Here is an 18,376-nt window from a genome sequence, read left to right on the forward strand (position 1 = left end):
ACAGTCCTCCGAAAAGCAAATACTGGTGTCATCCGCATAAACAAAAAATGCTGTGCGGTCATGTTTACTATGCTGATATATAAATCAAATAGCCGAGGCCCTTTGACTACAGAGATGCCTAGCTGCGCACTCACAAGCATGATTTGCTTACTGGGCAATGGCTATATTGTTGAACAGGGACAGAAAATAAATTTGCTAGTGCTCGCAGAAATTTTCCCCATCCCACCACCAGGCTCGCACTGCTTTTACATGAGGCCACAACCACATCTTGCATGTTGCAAGTCAACCTCAGCACGACCCTATGAAGTGTACAAAAAAAGTGAATTCGAAAGGAAGCAGCTTCCAATACTGTATTTATAACTTTTATTGGTGAAACGGTTGTAGCAGCGCAATGCAGGTTTCACGAAATGGTGCCACAGGTTTCACAGTTGATGGTGTGAATAGTCAGCAGATAGGTACTCCCAGGATCCACGGAAATTATATAAAGACGATGCAGAAACCGAGACATATTCAACTGTTGGTTATTTATACCTGAGCCTGAAAATGCTGCCATGTAGAAATACTTAGTAATACTCTTGCTCCAAGGACACAAGTGAATGCTTTATGCAACTGAGTCGCTAGTTACAGCAGCACCTACTCTGTACAATTTGGTGCAGATTGATTTGTTCACTGAACTTGTATGCCATCATCAAAGGTACGCTGTTCCATGTTGTAGTATACACTGCATATACCAAAAATAACACTGAAATAAAAAATAAGCACTGAAGTGCACTGTCACACATTGGAAAGATGCACTGCCAAATCTCCTAAGAGTAGCAGGTGCTGCAGGCACCATCAGCTTCTTGCAGCATGAGAAGAGGTAAAGCGTGAAAATAATAAGAGGTGGCTGGAGAATGCCCTAGACCGATGGTCGCTGTCATGCAGATCTTAGCCAATCCTTGATTGTGCCTGGTTCTCATAGAGCTTCTGGATACGTCTCATAAAACTCGCCGAGCTTCAAGCCTAGACAGCAGGCAGTACAGCAACACTTGGCTGCCCCAACAGCTCAGATGAGCCCCTTCTCTGCTCAGGCAGTGGTGCCATGTGCTACAATATGATCCAGAATAGTAAAACCTTGATCATAACTGAACTACAGCAATGTAATAGTCACATCCCTGTAACTCATTCATACAGCAGTTCCGCAGGCAAAACCTGTGTGCGGCAAGGAATTTTTTCCAACCACAAGCCCAAAGCAAGTTTTTAATACATTCCAATGGAACGGAAGCAATTTCAACAGGGATGTTCTGGCCAACATCCATAATAACAAGAAAGCAAGCAGCTAGCACTTCCACTGAAACCAATAACTTAAACCTGCGCCCTCATACACAGCCTTGCTGATGGGCTACAGTGCGATGGTAAATAGGCTACTGGTCTGCTTATTTTCCATGTCACATGTGCCTGAAAAATAGGACCTATCGAGCAGTGCACGTAGGAGTCAACGGAATGAATAAGCAGCCCAACAAACACAAAACCTCCTCAGAAACTCCAAAAAAGGATGGAATGTCCCAGTCCCAGTACAACGTTTATCAAACGTTTCCAGACCATAGAGGCCCGACATAGAAACACAAGCAAAAAGGCAGTGCTCCCACTAAAGGCCTAGAAACGTTTTTTCTGGAGTGTTAAGCAGCAACAAAAGCGAGTTAATGCATTTTCGTCCCGGAAATGTAACTGGGCATAATGTTTTGGGACCAATGATTTTCAACAAGAAATAAAAATCGACTGCTCGCGCTTTCTTTTCTCTCTCCTTCGCGCCACAAGCTGCGGGGAGAGAAGGTTTTGCTCTTGCACTCGTCGTTTTGAGAGATGAAACGGCAGTTTCATTCGAACAGCCGAAGGAAGCGGTGAACCCCGCATCTCTCTCGGTGCATGCGTTTCTCGCACGTGGGCCGTCGGCTCCACCATGCTGGAGGCAGGCGGCGGCGGTCTGCATTTTCATCGCCTTTCCCGTCTTCTAGCGTTTTCCCAGCTTGCGCCCAACTTCAAAATTGTGTGGTGGTCCCTCCAGGCGTCTCCAACTATCGGCACTCCTCGCTGCGCCGCTGTCTAGCAGAAGTGCAGTAATGGCCTCCCGTCGCTCGCCCGGCTTCCTCGCTGGACGGACGCCATTTTGCGCACGCTTATTCGCGCTGCCCCAGATGTTCGAGCACAAGCCCCAGCGCGCGGCAGTTCTTGCTCTCGTCACTGCTCCAACTGGGCTGTCGTGGACTTCGTAGCTACGGATTCACGGAAGTTTTCCCGCGCACCTCGGCGTGCCCACACCATTCCTTTTGGAACTGATGCCGCGGCTGCGCATCGCAAGGCCCTACTGATGCCGCTGTTCGAGGCGGCGTTCGTGGCAGCGGAGTTCGTGGCAATAGGTGACTCCTCGCACGCACCCTGCATTCCTCAGCGCCTCCGACGACTGCAGCACGTTGGTGGTGGCAGCGTGGCCGTCTACTACGGTCTGAGGCGGGAAGGACCTTCCGAGACCCACCACTCTCTTTCTGCGAGTGCCCATGTATTAGCCTGCTCTACCAACTTCGCCACCGCGCAGCCATCCTGCCGCAGCGGTATAGTTTGTGCAGTGTTCGCGTGGTTATATTGACTCTCTCCCACTGGATTAATCGTGCCTTGATCTCGACTCCCACGCTGGACTGTGCCGCATGCGCGGTCTACCGCACCATGGATGCAGCGCGCCATCGCACGTACCTGAGCACGTTCACCTTCCCGCCTGGCTCCAAGCAGTCTTATCCCCACACTTAGTCGCAAGAAAATAAAACTCCCAGGATCGTTACGAGGGTGTAACGCGTAGTTTGAGCGCTCGCTGTGCTGTGAGAAGGCGCAGGACAGAAGCTATAGCCTGCGTTTAATTTATGGTTTCAGCTGTTGCAGCCTTGTATTTCATCCCTGGGTTTCCGTAGGCAACGTCGTCAAGGTATGTTGGTTTATTTTAATTATTTATTTAATTTATTTATTTAAGCATACTGCAGGCCCTTTTCGCATTTTTTTTTATTTTCGCTTAGTAGAACTAATATTTTTTTTCTGTTTTGATAACACGTCGCTGAAGCTTGCTCCGAGTCTCTAAGCGTGAGGGGGGTTTCAACTTGAAGAAAATCCGTGACCTGAAACTGCGTGTCTGCAGCGCCCATCTCGTCTTTTCTTTTGTCACCCAAGTTGCTCTTTACATACGTTTGCTTTTGCGTGTGCATATCTGCTTTTGTAGCCCTTAGAATGCTCGTTTAAGGTGCATCAACTTTCAGCCTGTATTCTGTTTTACTTGCTTCATATTGCAGATTTCTCAGGGCTGGAGAAAAAAGTGGCCATCATATGCATGGCGCCGTAGTGTTATGTACACTGTGTATTAAATGGTGCATACGTTTGCGTCTGCTGTTTGTATTCATTCAGATTTGCGCCGTTGAACGTAAGTTTTTCGGCACGGACTTTCAATTCGGTCTGTATTGTTTTTCTTTGACTGAAACATGAATGCATTTTGATTGTGGTGGTGTATGGTGCGGTCGCCGGCATGGACGACAGGATGCAGTTCGTGCTAAGAGCACACCTAGTAAACTGAAATTACTTCTGTATGGCGCTGCTATTTGCTCTTATATGAGCCAAATCGGGTGACTTTTTGAGTTCATATTTCCTTTGTGTGCAAAATGCTAGGACATTTCACGTAAACGGATAAGTGCAGAACGGCCGAGCCAGCACGCATTCAGACGAGTGGAAAGGTGGATTACACCACCTGTAACCTAAGTATGCACCTGAAATTTGGCACATATGTGCGCTTGGATGCCTGTAGGCTGCACAAAAAATGAGGAATAATTTTATTGAACCAGAGCCGAGAAATCGAGCATTAACCTTTTGGGGCTTTCCATGGGACGCACAACTTTTTGGACACTGCTAGTTGTGGGGACGTTTTTTAGATGTGTTCGGGAAAAATGAGCACCTCCTGGGGAGATTCCAGATGTCCCGATGGGTCATTTTTGGGAGATTTTGAGGAGGTTTTGTGTTTGTTGGGAGGTACATCATCATCATAATTAGCCTGACTATGCCCACTGCAGGTCAAAGGCCTCTCCAATTTATCCTTTCCTCTGCCAGCTGCAACCACCATATCCCCGCAAACTTCTTAATCTCATCCACCCACCTAACCTTCTGCTGCCCCCTGCTGCACTTTCCTTCTCTTGGAATCTACTTTGTTACCATTAAGCACCATCGGAATTATCTTGCCTTCGCATTACATGCCCTGCTCAAGCCCACTTCATCTTGATTCACTAACCCATGTTAAAGAAATAATAATAATCAAAAGAAAGTCTTTGTTCCCATTCTAATACAAGGAAAAGGGACCTCAGACGAAAAGCTGCAAAGCAACAGCTTGAGAGTGTCTGAGGCCTCACACATAGACATGGCATATAGCACGTGGTCAGGTATGCGACATAAGTGCAACCACGGGGCGAGACAGAAACAATGCACACACTACAGGTAATTCAGGAAAAATGGCAAAAAATTGTTGTTGCACATGCACTTTACAATGGTTTAAATTCACAAATGTCAGCTTCTACATGTTAGCCTGAACAAAATGCATTTTAAACTCTTTAGGGTGCAAAGTGTGAACAGAGTATTGCATAGCTTATATTTGTTTAAAATGGTTGGCATGAGAAAGTGTAGTGTCTGATTTTCATAGTTTGTTCTATTACAGCCCATTGTTCTCTAGATCTTGTGGCAACAACTTTTTCCTTCCATCTATGTTCAGCAAGGGATTTCAAAAATGAAGTCATGACAGGAGGTGAAAAACTAAGACGGTACATTAGTCTCTGTTCGTATATAACATAGACTGATATAATCTTATTTTCAAGGAAGAAAGGACGGGTGTGAGCTGTGAAATTAATTCCAGTAATATGTCTTATTGTCTTTTTTTGCAACACAAATAATTTATTGAAGTTCGTTCTTGAGGTTGTTCCCCAGACCAGATGACAGTAATTTAAACAAGAGTGAAACAATGCAAGATAAATGATTAGTCTTAAGCACGTGGGAAACTCAGATTGACATCTTGAGAGGAAGCCAACTGACCATGATAGTTTTTTAACAACATAATTTACATGCCCGTTCCATCTTATGGTGGAATCGAAGGCAACGCCAAGTGACCTGAAGCTGTCAATGAACTGTATGCAATGATTTCCAAGTATAAGGTGGTTGGTCAGTGTAGTATTATACTTCGCGGGTCTAAACAGTACAGCTTTTGTCTTCCTGGCATTTATCATTAGCCCATTCATGTTGGACCATTTATGCAACTCTCTGGATAACACTACCTTTGCTTATGAGTTCATCAGTAGAGCAGCCATTTAGAAAAATGCTAGTGTCATCAGCGTACAAAATGTAATCGGATTCATCATTTATTTTAATTATGTAATTAATATAAACATGGAAACAAGAAAGGCTCAAGAAGAATGCCTTGAGAACACCACAATGAAGAATCTTTTCAGCAAAGTTAGTGCTATTAACAAAAACAACTTGCTTCCGCAGGCTTAAATAGGAAGAAAACAGCTGGAGGCATGATCCTCGAACACCATAAGCTTGCAATTTGCATAATAGAATATTATGATTTAATAGATCGAACGCCTGAGTGAAATCTATGAAAATTCCTAGTGCAAAGTTTTCCCTTTTGATGTTATGTTTCCCCTTTGGAAAACTGAACTGGGACTCAGATAGCAGAAATGCTTATCAAAAAAGTTTGTTGCTCTTTCCAATATTTTTTCGAGAGCTTTAGAGAACACAGGAAAGATAGAAATGGGGCGATAGTTGGCTAGGTGATTTTTTTCTCCGCCCTTAAAAATGAGATACTTCAGCCATTTTCATCCTTTGGGGTAATATTGTGCATGAAATTGATAGATTACAAATATGAACTAGACAAGGGGCTATAATGTCGGCTACAAATTTGATAGGTAAATCTTATTTGGAAACCATCATAATCATTACTGGAAGTTTATTTGAGATTCATTATAATAGTAAACACTTCATTAGCATTTGTTAATTCAAAGGCGATTGACTGACTCACTCTGTTAGAGGCACAGGCTCCGTGCAGTTACCTAGACGGCAGCACTGTCAGTGAACAGGCAGCGCTACCTAGCGGCCGCCAGTTAAACTGTGGAGAGAGACATGCGCCCGTCTCACGTCCGGCCGGGGGAGATTAGGGAGCGACGTCATGTGCCGAAATTCAATTTTTGCATCTGTGTGTCGCCATTTCCTGAATTTATAATTGAGCATACTTCATTGTGGGTATTCACGCCTTTGTTGTCATCTGTGCGCGTTTGCGTTGTGCGTGTATGCATGCTTTTGAGCAGCAGCAGCCCCCAAGCACCATGTCAAGCGGCGTACCTACAATAATTACAGCAGATTTCGGCCAACTGAAACATCTGGATAGCTTCTTTCGATGCGCAAACCTGCGTGAAGGACGGCTAGCTGCTTCTTGAAGCTGGTCATGTGTACGATGTGCAGGAGTAGCTGCATGCGGATGGGTCGGAAATTACTGCAAAGTGCGTGCTGCAGACTAGACTGAATGCTCCGGTACGATCCATGACCATTCAGGTAACAAAAATGTAACAAAAATATTATTTCAGAGCTCCAAGAAAAATTAAATTTCCAGGTTGACAAAAACCGAAGCGTGCTAGCGGCCAGATGCGACCGACAGGCAGGAGTGGCCGGAGAGTGCAAACATGCTGCTGCTGCTACGCTGTTTGTACACACCACCACGTGTGACAGCAAAACAAGCCGTCCATATGCGCATGGGGTGTGCCTTCGTCCCAAAAATATTACCCCAAACATTCAGTAATTGGAAACACTCAGAAAGAAAAAGGTAGGGTCCCTTTGTAATGCTCATCTGGCTGAAAATGTTTATAATAAGATTGCTGGATTACAGTGCAGTTATTAATGACGTTTTCATGTTTCACTGCGTGCGAAGAGTGTTTCGCCACTCATGTCCTGAAGTTCTTCGGCAGCATAAATTGCCCACTAGTGGATGCCCTTCACACACAATTCCAGAGCTTATCCCCTACAAGCTGTTTCTGCGCAGTCCGGCTCATTACACCGATTTCGGTGGGAAAAAACCTGCAAGAAAATTCATTGCTTTTCTTCTGAGCTGCATGAAGGCAGGTTCATTCTGAAGAGAATCAATTTCATTGAGAGGTTAGTATTTTCTTTGCCTGCACGTCTGACCAGTGCTTTTAACTGTAGAGGTAGTCCACCCTTTGTGCAGAGTGAAATGTTGCGTTATGCATCGCATAAACATGGAGAAATTCCACCAAGCTCTTTTTGACATACTCTGTAGGTTGCCTGACCCTCTGCTGCAGGTATGCCAAAAATACGAGGCCTGTTAGAAAAGTATCCGACTTTATTTTTTTTTGCGGACACCTGATGGATATGAAACAAGCGCGCTTGCACCAGCCGACCTTGAACCTTCGTGCGCATGTACGAATATTTTCCGGCCTGCCGATAGCGTCAGTCGCTGGGACGCAGCGTTTGAGTGAGGCAGTGCGCAGTGCTCTCGTCGGTTTTTTACTACAAGGAAAATGGCGGAGCGACAGGAGCAGCGCTACTGCATCAAATTTTGCCAGAAACGGGATGACAACCAAGTGGAAACTGTTCGGAATATTCAGTGCGGCTTTCGGTGAAGATGCTATGAGCAGCACACAAATTAAACAGTTGTACAATTGGTTTAAAGATGGCCGCACATCTGCAGAGAGCGAGCCACGCTCCGGTCGGCCATCAACATGCCGAAATGACTAGGCTATTGCCGAAGTGAACGCTGTGGTGATGCGGGACCGTCGTGTGACTATCTGAGAAATTGTGGAAGAGGTGGACATCAGCAATTTTTTGGCACATTCCATTATCCCCGAAGATTTGGCCATGGAGAGAGTTGCGGTGAAATTCGTGCCGAAGCTGCTCACGGCGGAGCAAAAGCAGCTTCGTGTTGAAGTCTCGCAGGACATGCTAGATTCCGCAAACAGTGACCACGACTTCATAAACACCATAATCACTGGTGACGAGTCTTGGGTGTACGGATACGACCCGGAAACCAAATTCCAGTCGTCACAGTGGAAGAATTTCATGTCACCGAGACCAAAGAAGGCCCGCCAAGTGCGCAGCAATGTCAAAGTGATGCTGACAGCTTTCTTTGACTCCCTCTGTGTGGCACACCACGAGTACGCACGCTACATTTAAACAATGACCAAAGAGTACTATAGGGACGTCCTCCGTCGCCTACGTGGTGCTGTGCGGCGCAAGAAACCGGAGTTGCGGTCAACAGGAAATTGGCGCATCCATCACGACAATGCTCCTGCACATTCCTCGCACTTGATTCAGACTTTTTTGGCGAAAAACCAGACTCCTGTAGTTCAACAGACTCCTTACTCCCCTGATATGGCCCCTGCGACTTCTGGCTGTCTCCCAAAGTCAAGAGGACATTGAAAGGAGCGCGATTTCAGACAAGAGAGGACATTATGGCTGCAACGACAGCTGAGCTAAACTCCATTCCAAAAGAGCCCTTTTCGGAATACTTCCAACAATGACAGCACCGCTGGAAAAAGTGTGTGGAGTCCGAAGGAGACTACTTTGAAGGTGATTAGGTTTCCAACGCTCCAGTTATGCGGTTTTTTTTTTCGGCCAAAGGTCGGATACTTTTCTAACAGACCTCGTATGTAGCAATTCCACGAGAGGATGTCGTCACTTTGTGTGAACAAACACTTGTGAACATAGCTCTCTGGGGAAGTGAAAGGTTTCCCAGAATCACTGCAACAAAAGTGTGACACATCTTTATTCCCAGAATACTGAATGGGCGTTTATTATCACTGACAAAATTTTGTCTAGGCACATAGGATCCTGACCTGCTGCGATGAGTGCTTTCCTGACCGCGCAAAGCGCATGGTAACGGAGGTGTCCTTCAGTGGTCCCTCTGTGCAGTATGGACTGAAAATGGAGCCAAAAGCTCGTGCAGCATTTGAAAACAATACGACGTGATGGTAGCAGAGTCTGGTTTAGTTGTATGCCCTGAGGAGCCTTGGCTGGCATGTTCGCCTGACGGCATACTTAGGTAAGCTGTTTAACAAATTTATTTTGAACAGAGCGCAAAGACATTTTTTTTTATTTTCAGAGACAAGGACAGAGATACCATCCTGCTTGAAATAAAGTGCCCACACAGCCGCAGAAACACCATGCTGAGAAATAAGCCTATGCTGAATTATTTGTGTGGCGATGAAAACATCTCCCTACAAAGCAGTCATCAGTACTTCACTCAAGTTCAGCTCTGTATGCATGTGCTTGGGCTCAAAGTGCGCCACTTCTATGTATACTCTAGCATGGATGCGCTAATGATACCTGTGAAAAAAGACAACTTCTTGCGGTCTGCACTGCCAAAGCTGAGACGTTTTTATTTTGAGAACTTTTTAGAGATGTTGCATGAATGCGCAGGCATATGAGGCACATATGGACTATGAAATAAAAAAAAATGTGCACATATGTGAAAGGGCTGAAATCAAGCAGTTTTGTACAAAATTATATACATGTAGGTTGCACAATAAATACAGTTCATATAATGACTTGTGCAGGGCAATTCTTCCACCCTATTCTCTACTTTGCAAAGATCGGACTTTTCAAATTGGTTATTACAGCTATCATATGCAAGATTGCATCAGCATAAGCAGTGAGTTCCTATGGAACTTTATCTGCGATATCAAATATTTTCAGCCGCTGAATGACCCTCTCAATATGTATTTGCACTGAGGCAGTCTCATATGGGTCATTTGCCTCTGACTCAGTGAACTGCTGGCTACTGGTGGTATTACCAATGATGCTTTATGGGTACCGAAACCTGTCTTTATGCCAGGAAAACCCTTGTCTGCTAAGACCAGGTCCCCTAGCTCTAGCAGTGACAGTAATCTAGACTCAACTGTTGGTACTGAATCTGTTGTTCGCCCTCCAAATTCTTTTGAGACGACAATTACGAGTCCATTGGGTGCAATACCAATTCGATACTTGATGGTATGCCTGCTTTTGAAATGTGAACACCATAGATTCTGTTTTTCCACTCCATATGGGATTTCAGTTTCAATTCGTGCAGTCAATTTAATCGTTCCCTGGGGACTCTCCCCTCATCCTACGTCCATGGGCTGCGGCCATTGACCCGCAGGTCCTCCACACAGGGGCTTAAAAAGCCAAGCTGCGCTCGCCCGTAGTCACACCGTGAAGAAGGGGCCGAGCCGGTCCCGAAACGTCGTGTTTTTCCTGTATTTTACTTGGTTGGCGTCACTTACCTTCTCCTAACATTAAATTTCCCAACCAGACAGACTTCTGTCGAATGTTTTCTTTTGAATTATTACTCTACAACTCAGGTAGTGTTCCTTGAATGCAGGTGGCATTATTGACTGAATAAAGGATCGTGATGGCCAGTAAACCACACTTTTTGTAGCAGTGTTGAAATTCACAAGGATTCCATTGAAAATGCGTGCTGCGGTAGTTCTGTGTACATCAAAAAGCGCTCCAAGAACAGTAACTGGCATGCCATGCCTTAACTTCATCACAAATAGCAGAAGTTTGTCCTCAGTACACAACTTTCTCACAGCCCTACTCAAGGGTGGCAAAATACTTAAAGGAGCAAAAACATTGAAACTAACAGCTGTTCAAGCATGAAACTTGTCTTCATCTTCGGAAAGTGAGCTGTGACCAGCAAAAATGCCCACGCCTGTAGAGAACATCTCCTTATGGCTAACATAACATGAGGCATGCCCATCGGCCAGCTCAGACATGAAAGTGAATTCACTGCTGAAGGACGAGTGTCCATCTTCTGTCATTGTTGACACCTGGAAACAATAAATTAAAACACAATTTCTAATCAAACTCAAGACCCAGCCTTTAAACACAACCCAGGTGCAGGATATGCCATCTTTCTTACGTGAACAAGTCGAAGGCCAGAATCACACTGCGCCTCTTCACTGCTGTCAAAAGCCACAGGACTGCTGCCGCTGCAAGCAGCTTGAGTCTCCGCAACTATGGCCTCCAAATTTTGCTCGTCCACATTAGCAGCCTATTGAATGAATGAGTAAATGACCGTTTTTCAGCTTTTGCTGCACAGAAACTATAGGTGATGAAAAAAGAGGTTCACAATAACCGCTTGACAGGCTTCATCACTAACAGAAATAAATAAATTCAGTACCGCTTCACCAGCTTGCTTGTCATGCAGCATCCGCTGGCCTTGCCTTCTTGTTTTCCTGGTGTAGTTAAAGTATTTTTACAAAATAAACGAAAATTCCAATGTTCATCTTCTGATATTACAGATAAATGCGTCACATGAAATATCACATATATCTTCAATAACTGTGACTTGTTATAGTAATTGGAGCCCTTCTTACCTCGCATAGCGGTCTTCAGAGAGTGGCCCAGGTGCTGCCCTGTACATAACAGGGAATATGGAGGGGTAATATGCTGGATGTCCTTCTTCATTTGCCTTTACACCGCCCACAAAGTGCTTGCTGCAGATTCTTGTGTAAGGAGTAGGTCGCCAGTCTGTGCCGTCTTTGCTGCGGATAAAAAAAAACCGCTGTGTGTTCAGCTACAACATATAAATAAATTGTAAACTGAGTGGTTTGACACCCCGAAATGAATAAGGGGGACGCCATAGTGGTGGACTCCAGAATAATTTAGACCACCTATACTCCGTTTCATACATAGCAGTCAACGCAGCCAAGGCTGCGGCGCCTGTTCGCACTCCTCGCCCACATCACAATGTAGTGCGTCAAAAGTAAAAATACTAATGCACTCAAAATTAAAGTAAATATTGGTTGATACTGTAGTACAATGATAGAAGTGTTTTGTTTTGCAAAAATACTGCGTTTTCTTTGATGTTCTTCAAAACAGAGTGCCTTAATTTTTTGGTTTTTTTCCGACCCCTCCTGTATCAGGTTTTCACAGCTAAGCCGGCCGGTCATGTCTGCTTTCATCAACCTCTTCATGCACTCTTTTCATGAACCATGGGACCTCGTCGTCGGCTTCTCACAATAACATTGTCAACTGCAGCGGCAAGTGCGCTAATATACGACACCACTTGGTGCGTACGATGGCCTGAGCAGCGGAATCTCTGCTCAGGGCCCAAATGCACAGCTTTCAACAATCCCCATCTCGTCGCACTAGCTCACACTCATAACACACTGAATCCGACATCTAAGACAAAACATTACTACGAATGAAAGCACTCCAAAGAATTTTCTTTGTGACAACAGCTCAAAGAGGAGACCTCTCGAATCAGATGCTGCTCACTTTAAAGACACTAGCCGAGGCTGCTCCGAATAATCGACGCCACACTGAATTCTATCACCACACAATTAATGATTCATTGTGTGCCGCATGCAAACAAGTCACTCAATGCCCGAGAACAGCACTTTGCAATCACATCCGTCGCCAATACACTACACTGCCTTTTCCCTTCAAAACAAGTAAACAGCGCTGTGTTTTTCAAAGTAGGCATTAGAGTTTGACAGTTTCGACTTTCTACCTAATGATTCTTTTAAGAAAAAAAAAATGAAAAAAGAAACCCCAGCTAAGCCGGGAGTCGAACCTAGGCCCTTTTAAAATGAGCATACAGGCGCGCGCTTCGTACCACTGAGCCACGACTTTTTTTTTCTTTATTTTACCACTCAGCCACGACGCGAGGTGGTACATTTTGCTTGTTTTTTGCAGCGGGCTACTTTCGTACCTTTGGCAGCGTTGACTGCTATGTATGAAACAGAGTATAAGGCAAGATAACTGACATCGCGCACCAAATGCGTTGAGCGCTTCGCCTCCATCAAAACGCAGGGGAGGCCGAACCCGCGTTATCGTGGCAGTAGTCGAGCGGCTGATTCCTGAGCTACGATAGCGGGGCAATAACAACAAAAAATCGTCTCAAAGCTTAAAACAGCAGGCAAGTTAAGGCTACGTGCCACAAGCGCACACTATAATGTACAAAAATCACACATCCTAAGCTCAACTTGTAACATTTACAGCCTTGCTGAAGAAAAAGTTTACGGCGAACAGGCGACCTCATTACAACATCGCATTTCATCATCAAAATAATGCATTGCATCTGATACAACATGTAAACAGAGTGGCCATAGCATCCAGAGTCATGAACAAATGAACGGAACAATACATGAAAACAAACGTTTGGTAGGATGGCGATGCGACCTACTTTTGCCGAGAGACAAGAGTAACCCAGCGTTCTCGTCGCTTTGCTTCGTGCGACTTGTTCGGAAACCTAAAAAAACTTGTTTCAGGTGAGTTCGCGCAGGTGCTGTTGCAATTTACAACGCAGCAACTGATGTTATAACGCGGCATGTTGACACGCTCGGACAACTTCACGGCGCGCGTTTCCCGCCAGCTCCCCGCTTTCCACCGCGAAGGGCGCCCTTATGGGTGCCTCGATGCCAGCGCTATAGTGCCTAGAATATACTAGGCAATATACCAGCGCCGCTTTTCAGGGTGGGGACACCCACTCCTTTCGGCGCCATCTTGGTTCTTTCGAATGCGCTGGGCATGCCGCTGGGTGTGTTGCGGCGGCAGTTTATCTATCGGTCAGAGAGAAGGGTACGGGCGTGTAAAGCCAATACCAACGTTTCTAGATAAAGACAGTTGGGAAACTTCGCCGGCCAGAGCGGCCCCACGCGATCGCCGTCTAGGCGGTGGCGCTGCGGTCGCTTTAGGATGAGCGCGTCGTCTGCTACTACCAGCTCAACGTTTTTAGATAATATTATCAGCATAAACTACGAGAAGGCAAGCGGTACGTCATGTTTCTCTAAACCGCGGAAAGAAGGGCTTCCAGTTATTTCCTATATGTACAGCTAAAAGCTCAACCTCGAGCATCCTGCCCTCACGTACCCCAGACGTAGAGCGCACGCGGACTTCGCAATTCGTAGATGAGCGCGGCTAGAAGCAGCCGCTCCGGCGCAGACGATGCGAGGCGCGAGCTCATTCGCGCAGCAAACTGCGACCAGGCGCAGCCAATGGGCGCCGCGGAGGTGAAGAGAAACCGTGGCCTCTGAGATTAAGCACGATGTTAAAGTACCGATGCTTGAGCTGGTCACGGAGGCCATGGGAAAACAAACGCGGTACTCCCACTACCCGAGAGATGGCGCTCGCATCTCTTCGAGATGAAATGGGCGACAGAAAGGGGCCGCATACCCGGAGCAAGTTTTCCAACTGTCTTTATCTAGAAACGTTGGCCAATACCACCGTGATGTAAACGTAAATTTTCTTCCATGCCGTCTGGTTAACAGCCTGCTTACATAAACATGTTGGTTTCAAAAGAGGGTGTGCGACACAAGTCCCGTGTACCGTAACCTAAAGGTGGCAATATTTTCTTGCGAGGTTCCCCCTTTTTTATGAACATTTTTCACTCGTATGCTTCCCACAAGCATCACTGGCATTATTATTACAATTATTATTACACTTGAATGGAATTTCGTGTTCGCAGCACTTTTAATAATAATTTTGTTTCTTATTATAGATTTCTAATCATATTTATGTGACTAGAAGAAAAATGACACGTTGCATAAGTAGGCCGGCAGCAGTTAAAGTGCATTGAAGAGGAAAAAATTACTAACACCAGTTTTCAGCAAACACAATTTATTTGCAATATTAAGGAGTCATTTAACTTTATAAGCTCTCAGGAAGGTTATCAGGTTAAAATGTGCTTGCCTTACTGTAGGCTAATACTAGTCTTGCTAGCGTAACACTCGGCTGGTTTTTCATCGCAGATAGATGCGATAGATGCGCTTTGAGACAAAGCGCTCAAAAAGTTTTCCAAACACATCTTTGTAGAGGCAACATGGGTTTTCTTCGGTGCTTTCAAAGGCGTTCTCAGACGGGTCAGATCTTGAGCTTCAGCAAATGACTGGAAAGCCCTCTCACACTGAAAGACAGAGTCCAGCACTTGTCTGCTTGCATCACTTAAATTTTTGCCACCTTGGACGTATTGTTTCAGTTGAGTAAACAATTACTAAGAACATTTTTCATCAATCAAACACAATTTGTTTACAATATCAAGTAGTCATTTCACTTTATAAGCTCTCAGGGAAGTTGCCGCAAGTAAAACGCGACAACTGGGCACCGACGGACACAACGAAAATATGCGAGGTCGAGTGTTACGCTAGTAACACAGGTACGAGCCTACAGTAAGCCTACGAGGTACGACAGGTACGAGCCTACAGTAAGGCAAGCACATTTTAACCAGATAACCTTCCTGAGAGCTTATAAAGTGAAATTACTACTTAACGTTGTGAATAAATGGTGTCTGATTGCTGAAAAATGTTCTTAGTAATTTTTTTCCTCTTCAATAGGCACTTATGTCAGCCTACTCCTGCAACGTGTCATTTTTATTCTAGTTACATAAATATGATTACAAATCCATAATAAGAAACAAGATTATAAGCTCTCGGGAAGGTTATCTGGTTAAAATGTGCTTGTCTTACTGTAGACTCGTACCGCTACAGTCTTGCTAGCGTAACACTCGGCTGGTTTTTCAGGAGTGTTAAGCCATCGCAGATAGCTGTTGCCCTTTCATGCTCGATCCAGTGCACAGAGGGACACAACAGCCAGTCATGTTTTGTTAACAAGCACGCACATCACAAGGCGCTACACAAAACACGAGCTATCGCTCCACAACGCCACCAGGAAAGTGAAACAGAACGCACGCACGCAAGTCCGTTCAGGTCGACGGCCGGCCGGAAAGAACCAACATGACGCCGAGAGGCGGCGCAGGGTGACACAAAGGCTGCCCCCACCCTGAAAAGCAGCGCTGGCATGGAGGAAGGAAAACTTTTCTTTCCTTCTTTCCTTCCTTCTTCCTCCAGTTCTTTCCTTCCTCCATGAGCGCTGGCATCGAGGCACCCTACTGGAGCCTATCGAGGGGCTTTACTGGAGCCGTGCTGTGCGGACGTAGGTTTAGGTGCTCTTCGGATCACGCGTGGAGACCGAGACCGGACCGACTGCTAGAGCGACTGCGTAAAATAGATGAGTACTTTCCTTTATTATTTTTAAAAGTGTGTTTAGTTTTTTTAGTCTGTTAGGGGAAGTGCAGGTTAAGGAATAGAATTTAGGTCAGTGGCCTATATTCGCAGTACCCCCCTTGTATTCGCCTATATTCGGCCGGGACTATTTGGCCGGCAGTTTTTTCAGTGCTTTTTTGTGCGTTATTTTTTAGAGGGATAGCTATTTTTTTTAAGTGATCGATCGGCATATGCGGTAGACAGAATTTTATTTTATTTGTGCACGTGTTTTTTGTATTGAGCCTGTAGATATCTTAGCATTTGGTGTAAGCAATAATCGAGTGTTGCTAAGATGGTTAAGCTGCTGAAGGTTCGATGTATAGAGTGTGAGGCGTCGGTGAACTTACAAGAAACGCGGTTCGATTCGGTGGAGGAGGCCGAAGGCGCAGATTTTATGTGCAAATTCTGCGTATTAGGTGCACGCCTGGACAGGGCTGAACAGGCGAACAGCAAACTAGTACGAAGGATGGATGCAGAAACAGAGTTACAGATAGAGAGGGCAGAGAAGCGCAAGCTTCAAGAACAGCTTTGTCAGTTGGAGCCAAAAACGGCTGACACCGCCATTGGAAGCCACAGTGGCGGGCATTCCAGCGCCAGCCACGTGGATGGGGCTTGCACTGGCATGGACAGCGATAAGCCAGTAGGTCAGATATGTTCAGGCAGGAACAGCTACGCACAGGTGGCAGCTGGGAAGTCAAGAGGCGATACTGAGAAGTATACTTTAAGAGGGTTAACTGCTGAGCTAGTTGGTTTTCAGACATAATAAAGGATTTATAGGGCAACCGCACAACACAAGAAAGCGCCCGTGTTGTCGTCTTTCTTGTGTTATGTCGTTGTGCTAAAATCCTTTATTATGATACTGAGAAGGGGACCGAGCTAATTCCAGGAAATGAGGTCACAGTCGCTGATAAGAGGCAGCAAGATCCAGAAGATAGGAGGGAGGGGCAGAGTAAGCTAGTCTAGTACTTATCGCTGGTGACTCAAACATGAGGCGTTGCAAGCTATTCCGGAGCGTGTAAAGGGTGATAGGCGGGTAGCAGTCGTGGAATTCTCAAGGAGGACAATGAACGAGGTACTGAGAGTGACAAAAAGTGAACTTTCATGGATGTTGCAAGGCGCAACTTGGTAGTGTTAGCGGCGGGGTTAAATGATGTCCTGAACGGTGACGCCGCACAAGTAGTGAAAAGATTAGCTGAGGGAGTTGACGGTATAAGGGCGATAGCACAGCAAGCGCAGATCGTGGTGTGCACAGTGCCGGAGGTACAAGGAAGGAATGGAGAGGTTGCTAACGACGTTGTGAATCTTAATCGAGAGATAAAGCAGTTAAGCCTCGATAAAGGCTTTGAGGTGGTAGACATAAACAAGGAAGTGCACAGAGCAGGTTTGGGCAGAGACTTTGGACGAGATGGCATCCATTTCAGTGGAAGGGTAGGAGAAGAGATATGCTGGCACCTGGAAGGTCGAGCGGTAGCTTTTTTAGGGGGTCTACGGTGGCTCGGGGCGTAGGGGTAGGTTGAAGCGATGTAGTAAATGTAACAATGCCGGCTGAGCCCAACAAAATGGCCACTAGGAGGCCCAAAAGAAAACTACGAAAAAGAAATTTAACGCCAGGATAAGTTACATAAACATGCAAGGGGGTAGAAAGAGAGCGAAATGGCTAGAATTAGCAGTAGGTGTGTACGCTGTATGCGAGACACATGAGGGATCTAGAAGATCCACCTTTAATCGATGGCTATGTCTGGGAAGGGTGCAGCAGAACAACAACGGAGAAGAAGGGAGGAGTAGTAGGTATGCTGATACACCAAGGAACAAATTGGCAAAGAATAAAATCAACTTGCGAAGAACATGTCTGGGTATCAGGTACAATTGCTGGGAAAAGGACATGGCTAGGGGTAGTTTATTTAGGGACCGGGGACAAATGCAGGCAAGAAAACAAGGATCTAGTTAAGTGCCTCAATGACGATATAAAGCAGGTTGGAGACGGTGTCGATATTATTTTGCTTGGAGACATGAACGGCCACATCGAAGATCTGGATGGATACACAGATTGTAACGGGAACTTAATGCTAGTCTTGTGTGAGCGGCACAACCTAGTTATTGTCAATAGAGAAACTAAATGTGAGTGACAAATCACGTGGGAATCCCGTAACAGTCAAACAACCATTGACTCTACTGTCTAATGTCGTAGGACATCTTCGTCTATTTCCATTATCGCGAGCTTGCTATAGATGTCCTACGGTTTGGTTTATGGGGTTTAACGTCCCAAAGCGACTAAGGCTATGAGAGACGCCGTA

The 18,376-nt window shown here is 45.5% G+C and overlaps 1 pseudogene; it reads right to left on the minus strand.

The window, feature by feature from the left end:
* Window positions 1-9,636: 9,636 nt before the first annotated feature.
* LOC149356836 (uncharacterized) lies at window positions 9,637-13,374 on the minus strand (annotated as a pseudogene).
* Window positions 13,375-18,376: the final 5,002 nt, after the last annotated feature.

Source organism: Amblyomma mixtum, chromosome 3 (genome assembly GCF_055824585.1).
Source record: "Amblyomma mixtum isolate Tamu chromosome 3, ASM5582458v1, whole genome shotgun sequence".
NCBI classification, from domain to species: Eukaryota; Metazoa; Arthropoda; class Arachnida; order Ixodida; family Ixodidae; genus Amblyomma; species Amblyomma mixtum.